General features: G+C 29.7%; 1 non-coding gene across 1 annotated transcript; it reads left to right on the top strand.

The window, feature by feature from the left end:
* The first annotated feature begins 21,313 nt into the window (after positions 1–21,313).
* On the top strand, positions 21,314–21,387 carry TRNAI-UAU (transfer RNA isoleucine (anticodon UAU)). The gene has a single exon. It is a non-coding gene; the product is annotated as a tRNA-Ile (tRNA).
* Positions 21,388–22,170: the final 783 nt, after the last annotated feature.

Here is a 22,170-nt window from a genome sequence, read left to right as displayed (position 1 = left end):
TGAAAATGTTCCTATGCTCTGTCACAGCATATGGCTAATCAGCTGTCGGTTCTCGGTCAGGCCGGAATAGAATCCAGTGATTCTTTTGCGTCTGTCACTAACGCCCCGCCTGCTAGGAGTTTGAAGCACGTCACAGTCATTCAATCATTGAATCCTACTCAGAATACCACAGACAAGGTTAGACCTTCCGGATTCTCTTGAATGCCGCCATCTGTTCTCGCCTATACCACGAAGACTCTGATCTCACGGAATGGCTGGCTCGTTTGTCAGGCGAGCACTCGGTTGTCAGGCGATCAACCATGCATCGTGTATCAGGAATCCAAGAGATATTCACTAGAGCCTTGGTTGCTTGTAGAACAAGAGTGGTTGTCAGTCACCTTGTTCATAGGTGAGAATGATGATGAGTGTCACGGATCATCACATTCATCAAGTTGAAGAACAAGTGATATCTTGGACAAAGAACAAGCGAAATTGAATAGAAGAACAATAGTATTTGCATTAATACTCGAGGTACAGCAGAGCTCCACACCTTAATCTATGGTGTGTAGAAACTCCACCGTTGAAAATACATAAGAACAAGGTCTAGGCATGGCCAAATTGCCAGCCTCCCCCAAAGAGGGTTTAATCATCAAAGCATGATCAAAAGATGAAAATACAATAGCAAAAGGTCCTACTTATAGAAAACTAGTAGCCTAGGGTGTACAGAGATGAGTAAATGACATAAAAATCCACTTTCGGGCCCACTTGGTGTGTGCTTGGCTTGAGCAATGAAGCATTTTCGTGTAGAGACTCTTCTTGGAGTTAAACGCCAGCTTTTATGCCAGTTTGGGCGTTTAACTCCCATTTAGGTGCCAGTTCCGGAGTTTAACGCTGGAATTCCTGAGGGTGACTTTGAACGCCGGTTTGGGCCATCAAAGCTTGGGCAAAGTATGGACTATCATATATTGCTGGAAAGCCCAGGATGTCTACTTTCCAACGCCGTTGAGAGCGCGCCAATTGGGCTTCTGTAGCTCCAGAAAATCCACTTTGAGTGCAGGGAGGTCAGAATCCAACAGCATCTGCAGTCCTTTTCAGTCTCTGAATCAGATTTTTGCTCAGGTCCCTCAATTTCAGCCAGAAAATACCTGAAATCACAGAAAAATACACAAACTCATAGTAAAGTCCAGAAAAGTAAATTTTAACTAAAAACTAATAAAAATATACTAAAAACTCAACTAAAACTACTAAAAACATACTAAAAACAATGCCAAAAAGGGTACAAATTATCCGCTCATCAGTATCCCTTCCGTTTCTATTTTTTATTCTATTTTTAAATTATGTTATGCCTGTTTTCATATTTTTTTATTATTGTTGGATTATTCTATTGTTGTCACTCATTTTTTATGATGATTACCCAGGAAGAAAATCCCCTGTATTCTTGTTGGTGATTGTTCTGCTCTTATGGACATCAATAGTTTGAAAAAGTATCAGAGAGCACCAGTTCTTATTCTGGAATCTTTCAAGATCCAAGTCAATGGAGGTGAAAAGTTGTCCATGTTGCACATATGTCTGAGTTTGATTTGTTTATATATTTTTGTTTACCAATGAATTGTTTCTTTGTGACTTACTTTCTTCTTATTGTGTTTCGTGATTTGTAAATAAAGTTAGTCTCCAAAATATGATCAATGTTTCTCAGGTTTCAATCAACCGTGATATGCAGGAAACAGTGAATTTTCTAAATGAGTTAGTTCCATTCAATTCTCCTGAAATTTTGTCCCAATGAACTGACAATTTCTACCTTTCTCTCCATCCCTCACTTGCTCACTCTCTCTCTCTCTATTGCTCAGTTTCTCACTCTCTCTCTTTCTCTATATTGCTCACTCACTCACTCTGTTCCTCTCTCTCTCTCTCTCTCTCTCTCCCTTTCTCTCTCTCTCTCTAACTGTTTTCCTGAAATTATTTTAATGTAATATTATTTTTTTTTCATAGATACCATATCGCAAGCCACCATTTCAGTAGATTGTATAGTGATGAGAATGGGGATTTAGTATGTGTAATAGATGATGAATCTTTTGACTGGAAGCTAATACGAACTATTTCTAATCTTAAGGGAAACAATGAGGTGTGTACTATTAGGTTTTTAACATGTTCTAGTGCTATGTAAGAAATACTTATGTTAATTGATTTTTTCATATTGTAGACAGGCCTTGTGCATTCAATTCATAAATTTTTTATTTTAATAGGATGGACAATTCTTTGTGGTTGAAAAAATTAAAGAGATTGTTGAAGATCCAGAGTGGTGGGTCTTTTCTTGTGTTTGTGGTCATCCAATTGTTGGTGATGATAATGTGTTTCATTGTCAGCTGTGCGGCAGAGAGGTCCAGCATTTTATGACCAGGTAAATCCAGGTTATGATTTAGAAAATTTTTTCATCTGTTCTGATTCAATAATATAAGTCATCTTCACTTATCACCTTCTTGTGAGACTCACAAATAGATTAATCTGATGTTTACTTTCTTGGTTATAGTTACAGGATTAAGATACTTGTTGAAGATGGTACTTCTTGTGGAATGTTTGTCTTGTTAGACAGTGCAGCCACTAAGCTATTAGGGAGAACTTGTTCTGATGTGTTTTTGTTGTTAGAAGAAGAAATGGAGGTATGGTTAATGTTCTTAAGTTTTATTTCTGTATACTTTATCAATAAGTATTTCTTATTCTTCAATTTCGTCCATTAATTAGTGATCATTTTTCAATATCTATGTCAGAAAATTGAGCACCCATACTGTCCACAGTTTTTTCATCAACTCATTGGGAAAGAGATTGTTTTCAAAGTTCAAGCAAAGCGGATTAACAGTCCCGGTTATTGTGGTACCATTAAAATCATCAATGTCATTAGTGATGCACGTTTTTTCAACAAACTTCAGTCTGATCAGTGCATCAAGGTTAGTACGGTCTCTTTAAGTTAGATACTAATGAATTAGAGGAATCATTTTTAGATATAGTTTCTTGATCGCCAGTTTCTAATTCTTTGGCGGTTCTTTTGAATGCTATCCTTTACATGCCAACATGATTTTGCCTCATACTTTACAAAGTTGGCTTCCTTTTGTAATTCATGTTTTGTTTCCAAATTTTAAGGATGTTAGTTCTGATTCGGCCTTTAGCCCAATACTTGAAGACTTTTCTCAGTGTGGACAGCTTAGAAGTTATGATAACCAAGTCATATCTGGTGTTCCAATACAACTGCATAGCATTAAAGAGATGCTTGCTGACATTCTTTGTGCTAAAATATATTCTTCTGCATCAAAAAATGTTAGTATTTATGCTTATGTTTTCAACCGTCTGAACTGTGTTTCAACATGTGTAGTATGATAAAACATGTATCGTAATATACCAATTACTGTTTCTCTACAGGATCAGATTTGTTTCTTGATCGGTGAGATTATTGATGTGCTGAAACATCAGAAGTAGTGGTTCTACTGCTGTTTGTGTAATGCACCTGTTTCTCATGTTGGAAATTTATTTTATTGTTATCTGTGTAGAGTTGAGTGTGTTGATGCCATAAGAAGGTATGTATTTTATCTCTCGGTGTTTTTTGGTACCAGTTTTCTTTTTGCTTTTTTGCTTCTTCTGCATCTGTTTCTGAGTGTATATTTTGCTTTTGTTTACATTATTTAGGTATCGCATCAAAATTATTGTTTCCCATTCAAATGGCAGTAATATTTTCATACTTTAGGATGATGAGGTGATGCAAATACTCAAAGCGAGTTGCTCAGAATTTCTGATGGACGAACGAAATTCCTCCCAAGTAATCATTTTGGTTTTAATTTAATTTAATTGTCCTTGTTTTCACTTTAGTGTTTATGGTTCAGGTATGTGAATTTTGCTAATATACCTATTCTTTTTTTCTTCCTTATTCAAAGGATGATTACACTGTTTTGAATAGCATGATTTCTCAGTTGATGAAGAAGAAAATTGTCTTCATAGTAGATCCTAGACCCATTGGATATGAACTGAATACATCTCTTCATGTTGTTCGTGCAATATGTGATGATATTGATATTGTCAAGTTTTTGGAGGACTCCACTCATGATAATCAATAGCAGGTGATAACATTAATATGTAAATCTGATGTTGAGTTAGCGCACTTTGTTTCTGATCAAGTTAACCTCAATTAGGTATATTATTTTCTGTTCTTTCATGCGTGATGTGTTAATTGTTACTGATGTTATTCCTCTCTTGTTCCATTTAGAAATTTCATCTGGATCCATTTGTTCCTCATTTTCCTTTCGAGTTTAAGAATCCAGTTGAGTTTCACTCCAATGCAAGCATTCAATGTTCGTCGAGCTCAAGTCCTCCAGTGCCTCACCCTTCACCGATTTCTGTTCTGAACTGGAATTATTGGGTATTTCTTGATCTAATGGAATTTGATTCTTTATCTGTTAGTAAACTTTGTTTGTAGTAGTAATATGTATATGCAAATTTTTATCATACCTGATTTCTTTCTCATGTTAATTTTTTTTTGGGTTATGCATTCTTTCTACTTATATTTTGCTGTGTTCTCTGTAGACTGTTAACCATGATTTTCATGCAAGAATCTCATCCTCACAAGGTTCCAATTTAGTTGGGAATCATTGGCCTCTCACTATTAGGAAAGAGCTTCGAAGTACCTTTGGACAATGTGAAAATACTGGTGACGCTGTTGAAAGGATGGATGAGTGTAGTGGCTAATCATTTGTTACATTACCATATATATATATATATATATATATATATATATATATATATATATATATATATATATATATATATATATATATATATAATATAATTCTAAGCCTTTAAAGAGTTGTTAGAATTTTGCTTATTTGTGTTAAGTGTTTGGAATATTGGTAAAATATGTTGTCAGCAGATCTATTTTGGTATGTAATTATCAACTCATTTTCTGGAGTTGTGATCTTTATGAAGCTTATTATTCTTTTTCTTATGCTTAAATTTGTATCTGTGAGTATGTTTCTATGTGTTTTTGAATAAAGCATGGTTATTATATATAGACCTGTTTTTGAATAAAGCATGGTTATTATATATAGACCTGCTCTCTTTTTGGTATATATATATATATATATATTTGTTTTCTTATAAGTTATTAAAATGTATAGAATAATTTAAATAATGAATTCCAAAATCATTTAAAAAATGTATTTTTTTTTCAATTGTGTTATAATTTTATATTTAGATTTAGATATCTCATATAAAAAGAGGTTGTTAAGTAAAATTGGTTAAAGGTATTTTTTATTTATTTATCATGTGAAAATATATATTTAAAAAAATTATAAATATAAATTTAAACTCCTAAAAAAATATTATAATGAATTTTTTAGTAATTTTTACTTTTATTATTAGAAATTTATCAACTGCACTAAAAAGTAAGTAAAAACATATTTTTCATCCATTTTTTTTCGATTTTATCATCACTAATCAAATGCTTAGTTGCTTCTATTAGTTTATTGATTTAATTAGCATAGTTATGTATCTTACCACTTTAATAGTGTAGAGATAGATATTTTTCATAAAAAATGTTAAAAATTTCTCTGATACTGGATGGATTAGATCAATAGATGTGGACCGCACGATGGAGTTAGGATGAATCTGATTGGGGAACAGGGGTGTTCCATTGGGAAGACATTATCTCTTGCTCACTATCTGTTTTCTTCGTCAAGCCGATTCTCATTCAGAGCTTTCTCAGTCACATATCCCTTCTCACTCTCTCTGGAATTCGGGAGAAGATAGAGTCCGATCGGAAGAGGAACAAGTCTCCGGTGGTGCTGGCGGAGCAGAAGGAGAAGCATAAGCCGAATTTGAAGAAGAGGAAAAAGATGTCGTATTGTGGCAATAGCCACGGTGGTGGTGGAGCTGAGGTTAGGGCATCCCACATACTGGTGAAGCATCAAGGTTTCTCCCTACTTTTCTTTTTGTGAAACTGACTCTGATTTGGTGCCCTGTCAATAACAAATCTCTTCTCACTCTCTCTGTAATTCCGGCGAAGAAAGAGTTGGATCGGAACAGGAAGAAGTCTCCGGTGGTGCTGGCGGACCAGACTGAGAAGCATAAGCAGCATTTGAACAAGACGAACAAGATGTGATACTGTGGCAGCAGTGACGATCGTGATGGGGGTGAGGTTAGGTATCAGAAAAATATCTATTTACTCAGTAGAGGAAGTGAAAAAGTGTTGTTAACATTTCTAAACGTAAAAATTTCAAATAATGAGATGCATCTTCTAGTGCCATTTATACCAAAGATCTAGGAGCAACTGAATTACTGTTGATATTTCTTGCTTTTCAAATTGGTCCATATTTCTTCCAAACTATGACCTATCCTGATAATTCGTACTTTATCAAATTGGTTAGGGTGATCATGCTCAAAATTTTAGATTGTTATTATGCTATGCTATGATCATTGATACATACTCTATCTACTTTTGAATTACTATTCACGTCGGAGTTTACATTATGATTGATTTATTCTACATTGTGTTATTTGTGGGAAGAAGCTGGTTTCTGCACTCCACTATTTGATGTGAAAAATTATTTTCAGGTAAAGTATCTTGGTGAGGATGATCAGAATCTTCCTGTAGCTGGGGTTGTAGCTATTTGCTCTCCTTGGGACCTTTTGGTTAGTACTTTTTTATTTGAAAGCGATTCCTTAACCTCGGACTCTTAATGGTGTGAGCTGCTGCTAATATCATGCCATGGAAAATCACTGTAATTTAGGCTTCTTCTGAAGTTAGACCCAATATAATTATTCTCATTCTTTTAACATTGAATTGAACATGATTGGGAAAAGGGAGATAGCCGTTTCGGGTGAAGTTAAACATATTTTTTGGTATGGAAGCATTGGAACATGATAGAAATTATTCTGAACTTCGTATTAAGGTTGTTCTTTTAGGCTTTAGCATACAAATTATATGTGTTTCAGGTTTGAAATTTTGTTGTGCATATTCTTGTCTTTGATATAATTGATGAAGTTTTGTTGAAAGTTTAAATTATTTTTTGTTTTTCCCGATATGCTATCTTAAGTAGATGTCATATTACCTGTTTTATGTTTGTAGATAGGTGACAGATCTATAAGTCGTATGCGTGTGCAAAAGTTTTATGATAGAGCACTTGCTTTTGGACTTAAAGGATATGCAAAACTATATGTTTTCACCTTCTTAATTGAGTTTAAGTATATCCTTGCATTCTTCCCTCATCTTTTCCCTATGTTATCTCTCTTTCGCTTCAACGCTTGCCGTCCTCTCTGTTTTTTTTTGAAACGCTAAATCCAACCTTCCCCTTCTTTTTTTTCATAGATAGCCAACTCGCTCCTGCTGCTCCGGATAATCCCTGGCCATTCACGCTCTATTTATCGCTCTCTCTGTCTCTCAAATTCTCATTTCTGTAATGCATATTTCTCGCTCCTGAACGCCGTATCTTCAACATCGTTTTTGTCAACCTCCATCCGAAAATCCTAACCCACCGAGCTAAGCGGAGAGATGCCGGCGATGCTGAGAGACTGAGATCTCTGTTGCGGGCTTCACATGCTCACGAAGAGCATTATCCCGGTGGCTTGCTTCAAGGCAACTGAGGAATCGCATCCCACTTCCTCGGCAACGGCGGTTGCAGCTACAAAGGTCCAATCATCATCTTTTCAAGCGTCTTCTTTGTCGATTGGTAATGGCTCCCTATCCCTGTAATTCAAACCGTGTCTTCTTCCATCTTTTTATTCAATATTATGCCTATCATCTAATTCTTGATCTCTCTCTTTGATATAACTACCTATGCGATTAGGGTTCATGGAAAAGGATCATGGGAACAAATTTTTTTTGTTCTGATTTGTTAGATTCATTTAAAGATCGGTGGTAGTTCTCAAGAGGAAATCAGCCTAGGGTTCATGTCACTCTGCGTCTCTCTTATCTTGGGAAACAACAAGTTAGGTGGGAATTTTTTCGACGGTCCTGTCTTTTCTCTGTCCCCTTCCATCATGTGGTGTAGGTATGTAGTGGTTATGACTTGTTTCAGATTCTTTAATATTTGTTTACTTTGATACTCAAGTTTCCTTTCAATTAACAGGATTTGTTTTTGCCCCTGTTTGGGCGTTCTTTTCTGATTCTGTTTTGAAAATTGGGTTTTTTGTTTTGATATAAGATGTTGTGTTCCAGTAACAGTAATTGTTTTTGGTCCTGTTTATCCATTCCCTTGTGATTTCCTTCTGAAAATTGGGTGGTTTTGTTTGTATTGCTGCTTGTGTGATAGATGAAACAAATGAACTATGCTTAGTGTCAACTAATTCAGAAAAGCTCTTCTCTAATCTCACCCCTGGAAGGAATGTTGGAAGATAACACTCAAAATCATCAGAATGTGGATTTTAATTGATCATAGGGAGGAGAATGAATAACATGCTTTTCTTCTGCTTCTGATAATGGATAAAGAAGTTAGTTATTATAGCTATTTTGATAGTTTTGTTGAATAAGTTTGTATAGCAAAATTTTAGTCATTTGAATTGGATATTAACTGTTCAATGCACAGATTTAATCATGTTGTTTCCGATACTTTTTGAACTTGGCTTTAACTAAAAGTTTTATATGATGTTGACTAGAAACATAAATTGGGTTTACTACTACACATGTGTGGAGTGTAAGTGTTGATATTTCCTTATCTTATTTGTTAGCAGTTTTAATGTGTTCTTTGGGGCTTTTATTTCCTTATCTTATTTGTGAGTTCAAATCAGTTTAACAAAAACTTAGTGGCTTTGATTAGTCACTTGAATTGGATACTGTCTTATTAGTGAAATGACATGCTTTCGAATTTCACTTTTTGATATTTTCTCATTCAAAGATTTCAAGATTCTTTTTGTTCTTTGTTATAAGTTAGGGTGTATTCTTCGGATTTTTTATCTTGAGTTTGAATATGCTAAAAGCTTTTGAAAATAAGTGAACAAGTACGGTTTCAATTTGATCAATTTATGCATTCAAGTTCGAAAAACTATTGTGTTAAAACAGTGAAAAATTCTTTAAAAATCTGTATGGTGTAATTTCAACTGCTGGATTTCTTTATTTTATTCGTTGTTGTTTCTCTGATCTTTGTTTTTATTTTCTTGGGTACTTATTGCATCAATGCTTACTTTGTTTCCCTCTTTTATGAGTGATAGGCGTGATGGATGACGATTTGCTTTTGATGGTCTGCTTTGGTGTTTGCAGTGGCGACAGTGGCACTACTAGGTATGACTCTTCATTCATATTATTCTGTTTTTTGTTATTTTTCATTTTATTTTTCACCTTCTGGCTTGATACGGTTCAATTTCAATTGCTGCCTTCCTCATTGTGTATGTTGAGAAGTCGTTACCTGTTTCCTTACTACTGTTTATTTTCTTTTTTTATGTTTTTCTGATGTTATTTGTCACAACTAAATTGAGTGTCAAATTCATCTTTGTGCCCTTTTTTTGTCTTGAGAGTCAAAATTACCTTTGTGTCTTATTTTATATATAAGTGTACACCACTTGAGTTTTATTTGGAACCTATTTAAAATACTTTTTTATCTTTTATCCCGTCTTTTTCAATTGTCAAGGAGTTGTTGGCTTGGAAGAAGGAGCTGTTTGATGAAGTTATGTGATATTTTTTCTTACATATTTTTACTTAAATTATATTTGTGTGTTGTTTTGTGTGGTTTTGAAAATTTTTTTCCTGATATGGGAAAGTTCATAACTGTATTAAAATCAATTAGATTATTACTTTACACAAAGCTTTTTGGACAATTTTTCACTCACCATGTTTTCCAATTCCTAGGGATTCAACTCTGATCTCCATAATATGGTTTCTATATTATTTTCAGTGGTTGCAACCTCTTCATTTTTGTTATCTTCAATTTAACTCCAGAGAAACCAATCTAATTTCATTGGTGGTTCGTTGCAGCTCATGTTATCAAAGTCAGAAATTGGAAAGGCCAGTTGAACATACCCGATCCAGGTAAGTAGGGTGGGTTGTTGTTTTGTTGTAGGTTATTCGTGGTTGTTTTCTAAGCTGTGTGTGTATTAGGGTAAAGTGTATTTTGTATTTGTGCTTCCTTTTAATTACATTATTGTGACTTGTGTGCTTTGAAGGAAGCAAATATGAACTCAAATATGCACCCCTAATTAATGTTTTCAAATATTGGTTTTTTCTTTTCCTTTTTTTGTTTATGTGGGGATAAGTATTGGGATTCTTATTTGTATGTGAGGTCCATGTTGATTTTGCAATTATCATTAACATTTAATTTAATTTTTTTCCCCAAAGATTTTACATGCAAAGTGATTGAGAGTCAAATTTGGTTTTGTTGCCTTTTTTTAGTTACCCGTTCTTTAACTGTGCAGTTGCTTTTGGGTTCAGAGAAGATGGTTTTTGGCAAAGTTAAGTAAGATGGTTTTTTAAATTTTAGAAAATAAAAATATTTTATTTTTATATTATCAAAGTGGCAAAGTATTTCCCTTTTTGGATTGATGCTTTTTTTTTTCCTTTCTGGTTGTGAGTTAGTTGTGTGTTCTGATGATGGATTGAGTCTTCCTCATGCTACATTGAGTCCGGTGATATCTAGAAGTCTTTTTAAATTTGTTCAGGTTTGTTCTGTTCCATGATGCTTTCTATTTAATTTTCTGGCTAGATGAGGTTGCTTTTGTGTGGTTAGACAGCAAAAGAAGAAAATGAAATAAATGAGTCTGTAGCTCTATGTGAATTTGCTTATGAATAACTATTTCATATCAAACTAATTCTGTTTATTAGAATTGATTAAGTTTTATCCGATGCTCCACATTTTAGATGATCTTTTTCCCCTTTCATGACCAGAACTGTTTTACTTTTTCCGTTAACTGTTTCAGTTATAAATTCTAATTTATAATACAAAAAGATTGGAGCAACTTTACTCTCACCAATTCCTTGGGTTAGTTTAAGATTGCGTTGTTATGGATGCTGAAATGGGTATTCGCTATCGTTTCTGATATTAAAGGAAACATTCCTATTTTATGTTCAGATAATTTTGAAAGTTAGCCTTCTTTTAAACCGATTTGTACTTAATGATTTTGTTTAACATGGTTTGATAAATTTTTTTTTATTCCTGATTCCTATACTATTATTATAACTATATATTTTCTTTAGGCTAAATTATAATTTTACTTCTCACGCGATTGAATTTATTTATAAAATTATTTTTGGAGAAATGGATATTTTAAGTTTCCAAATGTCATCTTAATTTGATAACCATTTTAGATTTCATTTTGTACTTGAAGATAATTTTTAAATTTCATATTTAATTTTCTTCTTCTTTTTTTCTTGGTTTGTGGGTTAATTAGAAATTTTATTCTACAGTACATATAAACAATTAATATCTACAGAAAGTTGTCTTTTTTCTTTATGTTATAAAAGTTATTGATGCTGTCGATATAAGAAAAAAAGAAATATTAGTTTAAAAAATTGGTTGGGAGATTTTATTACTAAAAAAAAATTTTACTCATAACATTATTAATAATAATTAACTTTTCTTTTAACAAGTTTCGTATTTAACAGAAAGAACCATATTGTTTTATTAAAAAAAAATACATTCTTACTTATTTTTTTACTTATATTTCTTAATTTGTATATTAATCTGTTTTATATTGCCTACATTTTTTGTTAAGTAATTATTTCTTTCTCTTTTTTTTTGTGATTTTTCATCATTTTTTCTCTAATTATCAATGAAAAATAAAAATACAAAAAATTGTGAAAATTAGTTAAACTTTGGGACACATAAAATTTATTGATTTGAAAAGTTCATAAATAAATAGAAAAAATTATATTTACCATATATCTTTCTCTATATTTAGTTATTTTTAGCTATCTTAAGTATTAAAAAAATTTCTGCTTATTAATTGTTAAATTAATTGCATTGTCTAATTATTCATTTCTCATAACCGTTCTTTTAGTGTCATTTATTTCTAATGAATTATCTAGATTATTTTAATTGTAATCTTATATCTTCTATTAATATTTTTACTTCTTTAACGTTAAGAAGGAAAGATTAGAAGACCAAGGGTGTCTCTGGTTTCTCCCACCCCCCTCCCTACCCCCACACGGACACACAATAAAAAAAGAAAGTTCACAAACAAAACACACACGCGAAGAAAAAAAAGGTCAGAAAGAAGACCTAACGTCGTCACTATGCATCCTCTCCCTCTGGGGTCTCAGCTCACTCAAACGAGAAAGACACCGTCCTACTTTTTGCATCGTTAAACCTCAAATAATCCTACAAGATACAAGTTTGTCATCAGCTCCAGTCCTCCCCGCGTCTCCATTCCTTTGAACAGGTAAATTTTCTGACAATAGAATAACAATTTAAGCTTTTGCCCTAACTGTTGCAGTCCCAACATAATCTTCTCTTCACTTTTTTTCTTTTGCTACTGGCATGCATGTATCATTCAACGAGACGTTCTTCTTCGATTTAAAAAGACCTCCCCGCGTCTCATCCTTTGAACAGGTAAATTTTCGGAGAATAGAATAACAATTTAAGCTTTTGCCCTAACTGTTGCAGTCCCAACATAATCTTCTCTTCAATTTTTTTCTTTTGCTACTGGCATGCATGTATCATTTAACGAGACGTTCTTCTCCGATTTAAAAAGAAATAAAGAAATTTTTGATTTCCAAAACTACTGATCTGTGATACTTGGATATCTCCAATATCTGATTCTTATTAAGTCCTTTTTTTATGCTTCCTGTTCGCAGGTTGTGACACCTGGGTAGCTGCTACTTTTGTTAATCAACTTGATTAGGAAGTTACATTTAAGGTTACATACTATAATGTAAGTTATTAACATGAGAGAAGTTCGAAGGATAATAAGAGGAAGCTATTCTTTTTTTTTTTGTTAATTTCTTTTTAGCAAGTTAATTAATTCAGTTTCAGTGAGGTTGTATTGGCCGTGTGAAATTCGGTAATTTTGATATTGCTATATTGTATGCAATAAGAAAAAATATTAAGCACATAATTCTAAACATTTCTAAGAGTAAAAAGCATAAAATCGTATTTATAATTTTTTAATATTGATTGTGGTCTTTTATATTTTAATATTGATATAATTTTTGTATATTCCCTTTTTTTTTGGTTGTTTGTAATTGTAATGCATATTCTAATTAACAAATTCATAATTCATGATTGTTTCTTTAGATTACTATTAGTAGTAGTTGTTAGCCTTCTTAAACTTCTCAACATTATAATTAGAATTTAGTAGAAATTTAATTTACTAGAATAAATAATGATATTTTTGTTCCTGTATCTCTTCTTTTATTTATGAATGGTTGCTGTTCTTTCTTTATGTTTGTTCTTTAAGTTTCTTTATTCAATTTTATCACCTGTTTTTCTTGAATTTGTTGAAATATGCTGTTAGGGTTTACTTTATTATAATGCTCTCTTTTGCAGTAGGAGACAACATCTTTTATTTCTTCTTGAATCTTTATATCAAGCCTCTCTATTTGATAAGTCTGAATGGCCATGGATGCCAATAGAAAAGATCCAAACAGGTATGGTGCTGAGCATTAGAGAAGATGTTTTCTTTGCTGCATTTTCAATACCATTAAAGTCTCATTTACTTTTCCATTCAATATATTTCAGATTAACTTATGAAAATTTTAATGTGAATTAAATATCGATGTAATGCCATCTATAGTTTTTTTTTAATTCTTACTCAGATATTTTTCATGTTGTAATTTAATTTTATTGGCTTCTCATTTGTATGTGGGCTAGATTTCAGAAGTTGTTGTAATTTATACAATATGTTGTATAGTAATTTTCTAACGTGGTCTCTTGAGTATTTTTCATTAATGTGCTTTTAGTTTATTACTATTTTTTTGTATACTTAGTCAGTTGTTTTCTTGGTTAAAAGTCTCAGTCTTAAATTCTAATCGTGCCTTTATATGCTAATAGGAGGTTTTTAGCAACCCAGCTATATTGGCCCAGCGAAAAAGAACTGGTTTTCAGATTTTGCGATTTCAGTCAGCAGGTAACGAAATATAATGGCGAATGTGCAGTTTTGTCCAGTAGTATCAATCTCAATTAATTAGATTACTGATTTGGCTTGATGTTCTTTAATTTGTTATTTTCTACTATTTTCTGCATGTGTGAGACTGATTGCTTTGCCCCTTTGTCGTTTTTCTATGGATATTTTTTTTAAATTCATTGAGCTGTTTACTGAACTAGAATCTTCTCAATTATTTATTCTAAAGCTTTCTTCTCATTATAATGTTAGTTCATTTACGTGATTATTGTTCTCTTGTGTTGCTCAGTTGGTAATAATAGTAGATTTAAAATACCTCTATTTGCTAAATAATTAGGTGAAATTATGTGAAGCTTTTTTAGCATGTTTTGTTACACGAGTTAACTTTGGAAAGAAATTTGAATATAGGGTGACAGAGCTCTTCCCTCAAATTTTGTTTCAACTCATGGGTAAGGATTAGGGCCAATATTCTATGTCATTGACGAGTTAGATAATTGTTTATCGCTGGAGGTGATCAGAAAGAATGATCAGTTGCTGATAACTGAGTACTCATTTGAACTGATTAGAACTTTCTATCTTATCGATAGACCGGCATCTGTTCAATTTAGGTATGTTGGTTTTGGAATTTTTTTTATTTCATTGTTCGATAAGGACAACCAACCCATCCAAGTTCACCTTGATCCTGACTGCTATGTTCCTGAGCTAATGGACCCAGAGACACTTGATAATGTGTCAAGAGTCTTCCACATAAAGTATACCAGGATGGAAGAGGACTCATCAGCTGATGTGATTGTTCTATCTGGATCTGAACCAACGGATGAACAGTTTTCATCGGATGGTGATGAAGACAACGATCAAGATGGGCCACTGGTGGGGGATAATCCACATAATCCGATAGATTTGTGTAGTGGCAGTAGTTTATCATTGGAAGTTGATGAACACATTAATGTGTCAAATGAATTGGCTGATCCTAGGTAATGCTACATGTAACTATTTTCCTTGTCTTTTGTATTTTAATATCATTTGATAGCTTTCTATTTTTTACTGTGGTGACTAAGATTCATATTATCTTGAATTAGATATGCTCCAGAGGTTTCTTATGAAAAAAAGATCACAGCTTCGGATGTCGGACAATCTAGATTGGTAACTTAATCTTAAAGAGTGTTTTCTTTTTTTTTTCTGCAAACTTATTGGATGTTCTTCCTAAATCTGTTATTCATTGTGTATGAAAATATTATGTTTATGTTAACTATGAATTATTCGTTGCAATATTTGGCTTCAAAATTTGCTGTGTATCTTAAACCATTTGGAGATGGTTCGATTTGGACGATCACTGGTCCAGATTCCAATGTTGAGAAGAATGTGTTCTTTTTTCACTTACTGAATAGTGGAGGAAGAGGTACAGAATGGAAATTTGGGGTCGGGTGGAGTGAATGTTGTAGAACATACAATTTAAAGGAGGGTGATACCATCACTTTGAAACTCAGCTCGATAGCTAACCGCCAGATAGAGTTATCGATTCAGCGTTGTTAGGCCTCCTATGTATAACTCTATTTGATGGATATTTTGAATTATATGTTAAGCTGTCTTGAACATATTTTATTTTTTGTTTAATGAACAAATTTATATATGTTGTATATATTTTGTTTTGCTAACAGTAAGTATCCTGACGTTATGTGTTCTTAAGATAATACGTAATAGTAAATTACATCTCTATTGTACTTTTTTTCTATTTTTTTTTTTTTAGTGTTTAGCAATTGTTTGAATATTTTATTAATTTTTATTATCTTACAAAATATGTTATATATTTATTGACATAATGAATAATTGTTGTAATCTATTTTTTTATTTTAGTCTAATGATAATTTTGTAATTATTCAAAATTAATACAACATATCTATTTTTATAGAATACATTTTAGTTATATTCTTAGTATTTTTTTTTAAAAGGGTTTAAATTTCGTGAATCCCATGCATTGCACGGATTATCACGCTAGTATATATATTAACCGTTATAATAAGATATCAAATGTGATGCAGCAATAATCAACCAACTCACATAATAATGTATAAAATAATTTTACAATACATATATTTAAATATAAAATATCACATTAACAACCATAACTTTTTTACAGTTATTTTATAAATAATTATCGAGAATACAAAATAATTAGACGATTATATTTTATATTGTACATTAAACTTTAACTAAACATCATGTAAGACATTAAACTAACACAATAACAAAAATCACAAAGCTAAGTTTCAATAGACATTATTTCCATTCATTCGATACAATATCAGCAATACCAACACAAATAAAATGAGAATTATTCAAATCTCATTTTCCGTCTATTATTATTATTTTGTAATAGAAACGTGCAATTCTGGTAAAATGTACTAAATAATCAACAATAGTATTGACATACACAATTGAAGGAATCTATGCAATGCCACCATGACATGGGCCCCGGATGAAGTCCAAAACATTTGTCGCGGCAAAAGTCAAAATTGTTGCAATTAGTTTTCGTCAACCATTTTTCTCCACAAATCCTTACGCGTTCAGTCACCGTTATCGAGATAGCTGCATGCAAAAAGTTAAAAGATCACATTCAATACTTTTTTTTTTGTCACACATTCAATAATCTTGACATAGAATAATATTTGATAGTTCTAGGAATAATAAAGATATAAAGGAATCATATTAACCTGAAACCAGAAAGAAAATTGAAAAAAGATTTGTCATTATTATTAACTTATTAGTCATCATAATCTGTCGATCGAACACTCGATGTTGATTATTCTTAATCTCAATATTTTTTGTGTATCAATTTTGGGAGATGGAGTCATGGAGAGTTGTATATATATGGGTGGAAATTCATTTCACTACCTCTCAAATAATTATAAATTAATTTATTTTTTTATTATTCTAATTCGAGATCGGACAGGCTGATTTAATTAGAAAATTAATAAATCAAACTGCCAATCGATTCGGTCTAATGTCAAGGTTGTTTAAAGCATAAAATTGGTGAGAATTGATCAAAATCAGTGAAAATCGATAAAAATTGATCCAATTAAACTTTTCGGGTGAAAATTCTAAAATTAATGAAAATGTGGTTGGAACTCAAATTCTCTTTATTAATATATATTCCCTTTATCACTAAATTATGTTGTTCCTTATTATTGTAAATAATAATTATTAATTATGTAATAAAAACGTTACAATAATTTTGTTAGATATTATTTTAATTTTATACTTATTTATATTTAAATTAATTATATTTTTATTATTCATAATTATTAATATAATATAAATGCTGTTAAATATGCATAAATAAAATATCAAATATTTTTATTAATTATAATATAATTATTTTTTTATGATTATATGATATTTATTAATAATATTTTTTTAATAAATACATATAGTATATAATAATATAATAAATATAAATTAATTAGTTAGTTATTAAAATAAAAAGTAGTTACTTTAATATAAAAATAAAATTAAAAAATTTTATTATAAAAAAGTAAAACTTTAAATAATTATTTAATAATAACCGAATTATAACTTGTTGATTATAATTTGTTGAAATTTGATTGTTCTTAAAATATTAGTAAAAATATGTATTTTAAATTTTACTTTTAAATTTTTTATTATTTATATTTTTTATTTATATAGGATCAATTTTACCAGTTCAACCAATGACTCATCGATTAAACCAATAATTTAATCAGTTCAATTTTGACAACTATATATATATTTTTAGTACATGTATAAAGTTTAAATAGGTTTAAACTGAACTCAAATCCTTAAAAAATTCGAATCATCAATTGCGTGCTGCCGTGCTTGCATAAATGTGTTATTTAAAAGGGTAATTCACTATAAAAGAACATAACAATAAGAGCAATATGTGACTCAAAATAGAACACATTTTCCTTTTTCATAATAATAATTATGATATTTGCTAATAATTTCTTTTTGAAAAATAATTAAAAATATAATAAATATAAACTATTTAATAAATTATTTAAATTAAAAAATAAACAATTAATTTAATAAAAAAAGCTAAAAAGAGACACTTAAATGACGTTGTTTAATTATATATCATAGATATAATAATTAAGACATGCTATTTGCGAAAGGTTAATGGATATACTTATATATTACTACTTGGTGTTTATGAAAAGTTAAACACAATACATATCACTCTCACCGTAAATGAACGATTTTATAATAAATAATAGTAGTTAAATTGAGAGAAAATATTGTCTTACTATACTTGTATTATATTTTAAATATAATAGCCAACTAGCCAACACATTTTATGGTCCATGATTCACTAATGTTTAATAAAGTTTGAAAAATTAAACCGGTTTAACATAGATTTAATAAACTTATGTTTGGAATAAGTTAGTTATTCATACCATTTAAGTAATTTTAAAAATTTTATAATGAAAATATGAATTTAAATTTTTTATAAGTAATTATTAATTTTTAAAAATGTCCATAAGACGAACGATAATTACTGTGGTTGAAATTTATTATTTTATTTACACGTATTTTCTTTTGATAATTTTAAATTTTCTTGTGAGATCGTGTGGTTAGAGTCTCATCCTCTATAAACTTATTCTTTTCAGGACAGACGAAGTAGTTTATGAGATTTTATTCTGTGCATCTAATTGTATATATAGTTATAGTTTTTCTCTTCGCTTTTATTCTCATATTTTTATAAGAAGGATAGAAATCGTAATTGTAACAATATGTACGTATATATTATTTATAGTTAGTTGTATAAGAAGTCTTTTATATATATATATATATATATATATATATATATATATATATATAAAGCGCTCTGATTTGTATGTGTGTTTTTTTTAAAAAAAAAGTATTTTTGGTTTTATTTTTTAAAAAAATAGGATACGATTTTAAGTTAAAAACTTTTATTTTATAATAAATATATAGAAATCGTCGTAATATTTTCGTTATTAGAGTAGCACAGTTAGAAGCGTGACATTCTAATAATAAAGATGTTACAAGAGTTATCAATTTCATAATTAAAAAGGATTATATTTTTCTAAAATAAAAAATTAATAAAATAAAAAATAAAATTCCAATCAAATTTAAATCAAGATAGCAAAATTCACACATTATAAACTAAAAATTCATTAGTAATAATTGAGTTCTTCATTTTTTCACTTTGAAGAATTTTTTATAAGAATCAAGAATACAGATTCCTGTAAAACCAAACCACCCCCGCGGGGGCCGGACCTTTATACACTCAAAAATATAATGAACATTTTGCTTATTTTAATACTAAACGCTAGTTTCCTCACACACGTGGAAATGGTTTTTTTTTTTTTTAACAACTTCTACGGAATATAAATCATTATCATTTTCCATATCTAATTTTGTTACTAATAAATTTCGATTCATCTTATTAATACACGTTGGAGTTTTATGAAGTGAATGATTTGAGGACTAACAATAGTAAATGATAACATAGCCCTTTTATGTCTATTAGAAGAAAGATTTTCAGAAAAGATCGAGTTGTAAGGTTATTGTAAACTTTGTTTTTTAAAGAAAACAAAAATATATTAGTAATGTTAATATGTTAAATTTGGAAATGGTAAAACTCTGAGGCTTTGTGATTGTGGCTAATGATATTTAGATAAACAATTACAATATAGCCACTAAGAGTCTAAGACTTAAGTAAAAAGGTTTAATTATTTGAAAGAATTGGAGATTATAGTTAAGTAATATTAGGAGTTATTAAGTTGATGATTTTACATTATAGTTATTTAGGATATTCAAATTCAAATGGATTTAAATTAAACCGTTTATCTAATTTAATTTAAATTAAAAATCAATTAAAATTATACTAATTAGAATTTATTGGATTCTATTTTTTGTAAATCGTAAGTTAGATCAGATTTTAGATATACTTTTTAAAATCGATCAAATCTAATCTAAACCACATAATATGCTATAATAATATTATTTTATTATTATATTTATAATTTTATTTATAATATATTTAATTATTTATTATACATTTTCATATTATTTATGTATTATTATTATTTAATAAATAATTTATGTTCAAAATAAAATTTATTTATTTTAACTAATTTATAATTTTATTTCTATTGTTATGTTATTGTTTATTTTTTAAAATATTGTTGAGATTTTGTTATATATATATATATATATATAATTTTTTGAATTACAAAACTGTAAATCCAATATAATCCAAACTTCTTAAAATTGAATCGAATTTGATCAGATTTTTTTAAAAAATCATTCGATTTAAATTAACTACACCGTAAATAAAATCAATACTCGAATTAGATGAATTTTAAACTCAAACTCGATTTAAATCACACTGCTAATGCCCCCAATTATAGTTGTGTAAGATAAGAATTCTTAAATTCTTAAAATGTGTCATCCGCGTATGTATCTAAGCTATTAATTTAAATTTATTGAGTAATAAATTTTTGGATGGTGGTTGCGAGAAATGTAATAGCCAAGTTTATATAGAAACTTCATATTTTAGTAACTTTAAGATAAATAATGATGGGATGCAATAGTTTTCTTTTTTATATATTTTTTTGCTTAGGACATTTGATATGATGATGATATAAATCTTTGTTTAACTATGATGACTTATATGGCTATTGATTAGTAGTAATAATTAGATTTTTTTTTTGGGTTGATATCTAAGCATACATTATTTTATTTGTCATTCATTTCAAACTCATAAACTTTATTTTGCTCAAGTATAATTTTTTTATGTATTACTTACATTTGTTGCCTTATTATTGGGTAGTTGCATTTTTTATTTTTTAAGAGTGAAAAATCTTTTATTTTCTTTTACATACATCTAATGAAAGCTAAAAGATATTATTATTTTTGTCTCTCAATACATAACTGTGTTGTATGTAGTGTAAAATTAAGTGAAATAGATATAATACAAGAACATTAGAATAATCTCAAATCTTTAAAGATACACTGGATCACCACACACATATACAAGACATGATGAATTTTGTAAGTAATCATCATAGATTCTGAGTCTTTATGATGTTATTACTCTGAAATACTTTATAAATTAACATTTATATGTAAGCACATGAATGTAAATAAAAAGGGTTTATTCCCGTGCAAATAGAACTAGTGTGTGTATGTAAGTATATAAGGTTTGGTAAATTTTCATTTTTTATTGACAAAAGTAATTATTTGGCAGTATACGTCCAATAAATAGATACACGTTAAGAAAAAACTAATTAATAAGTACATATAACAAGGTCCCGTAGCTCAGTTGGTTAGAGCGTTGGTCTTATGAGCCGAAGGTTGCGAGTTCGAGCCTCGCCGGAACCAAGATTTTTGAGCAATACTTCACTTCTCAAACATAATAAGTTAGTCTGAATGTGGTAATTCTACAAACACAATTATTTATATTGAACATCTATACATAAATTAAATTGAAATACAAAAAACTTGAGAAAATATAAGGGATTGATTGATTTTTAAAATTATTTTTTGTTTTTATTTCTTATTTTTAAAGTAGCTTTCATTTTAAACTTTTATATTAAAATAATCACTTGCATTCATAATAAAGAGACATAGTAATTTAAGAAAATAAGCAAAGCTAAGTGCACTTGTTATATTTCCATAGTCACACTTAAATAAAAAAAAAAAGAAGATTGCTATAATTCATATCTCAAAAAAGTGATAACCAGCAAACGATTTCTAATCGAATTATATATAAAACATGTAGTATAAATTTGTCTTTGTTTTCTAACAAGATAATTTGGCATTTGGTCTAAATTAAGAACCTTGTTTTTAAAATATAAAAATAAAATATTATTATATTATTAAAGAAAGTGAACACTCACTTTCATATTAAAATAGTGCATAGAATACAGAAGTCATTCATTGCAAGAAGAAAAAGAAAAAAGAAAGAAGAAGAAAGATCCTTTTAATAATTAATATATATACTCTCAGTGTTTTTTTTTTTTTTTGGATTTGTACTCTCAGTTTTAATATGTTTTTTTTTGGTCCATAGTTTTAATATGTATTTAAGAAATCCCCTATTAACAATAGTTTTAAAAAATGGCCCAAAACCATTAGCACAAAATACACGCAGCCCAATGTTTTAGT

The sequence above is a fragment of the Arachis stenosperma genome, chromosome 9 (genome assembly GCF_014773155.1).
Source record: "Arachis stenosperma cultivar V10309 chromosome 9, arast.V10309.gnm1.PFL2, whole genome shotgun sequence".
In the NCBI taxonomy this organism is placed as follows: Eukaryota; Viridiplantae; Streptophyta; class Magnoliopsida; order Fabales; family Fabaceae; genus Arachis; species Arachis stenosperma.
The sequence above is the reverse complement of the archived record's forward strand: the minus strand, read 5'-3'. Positions and strand labels throughout refer to the sequence as shown.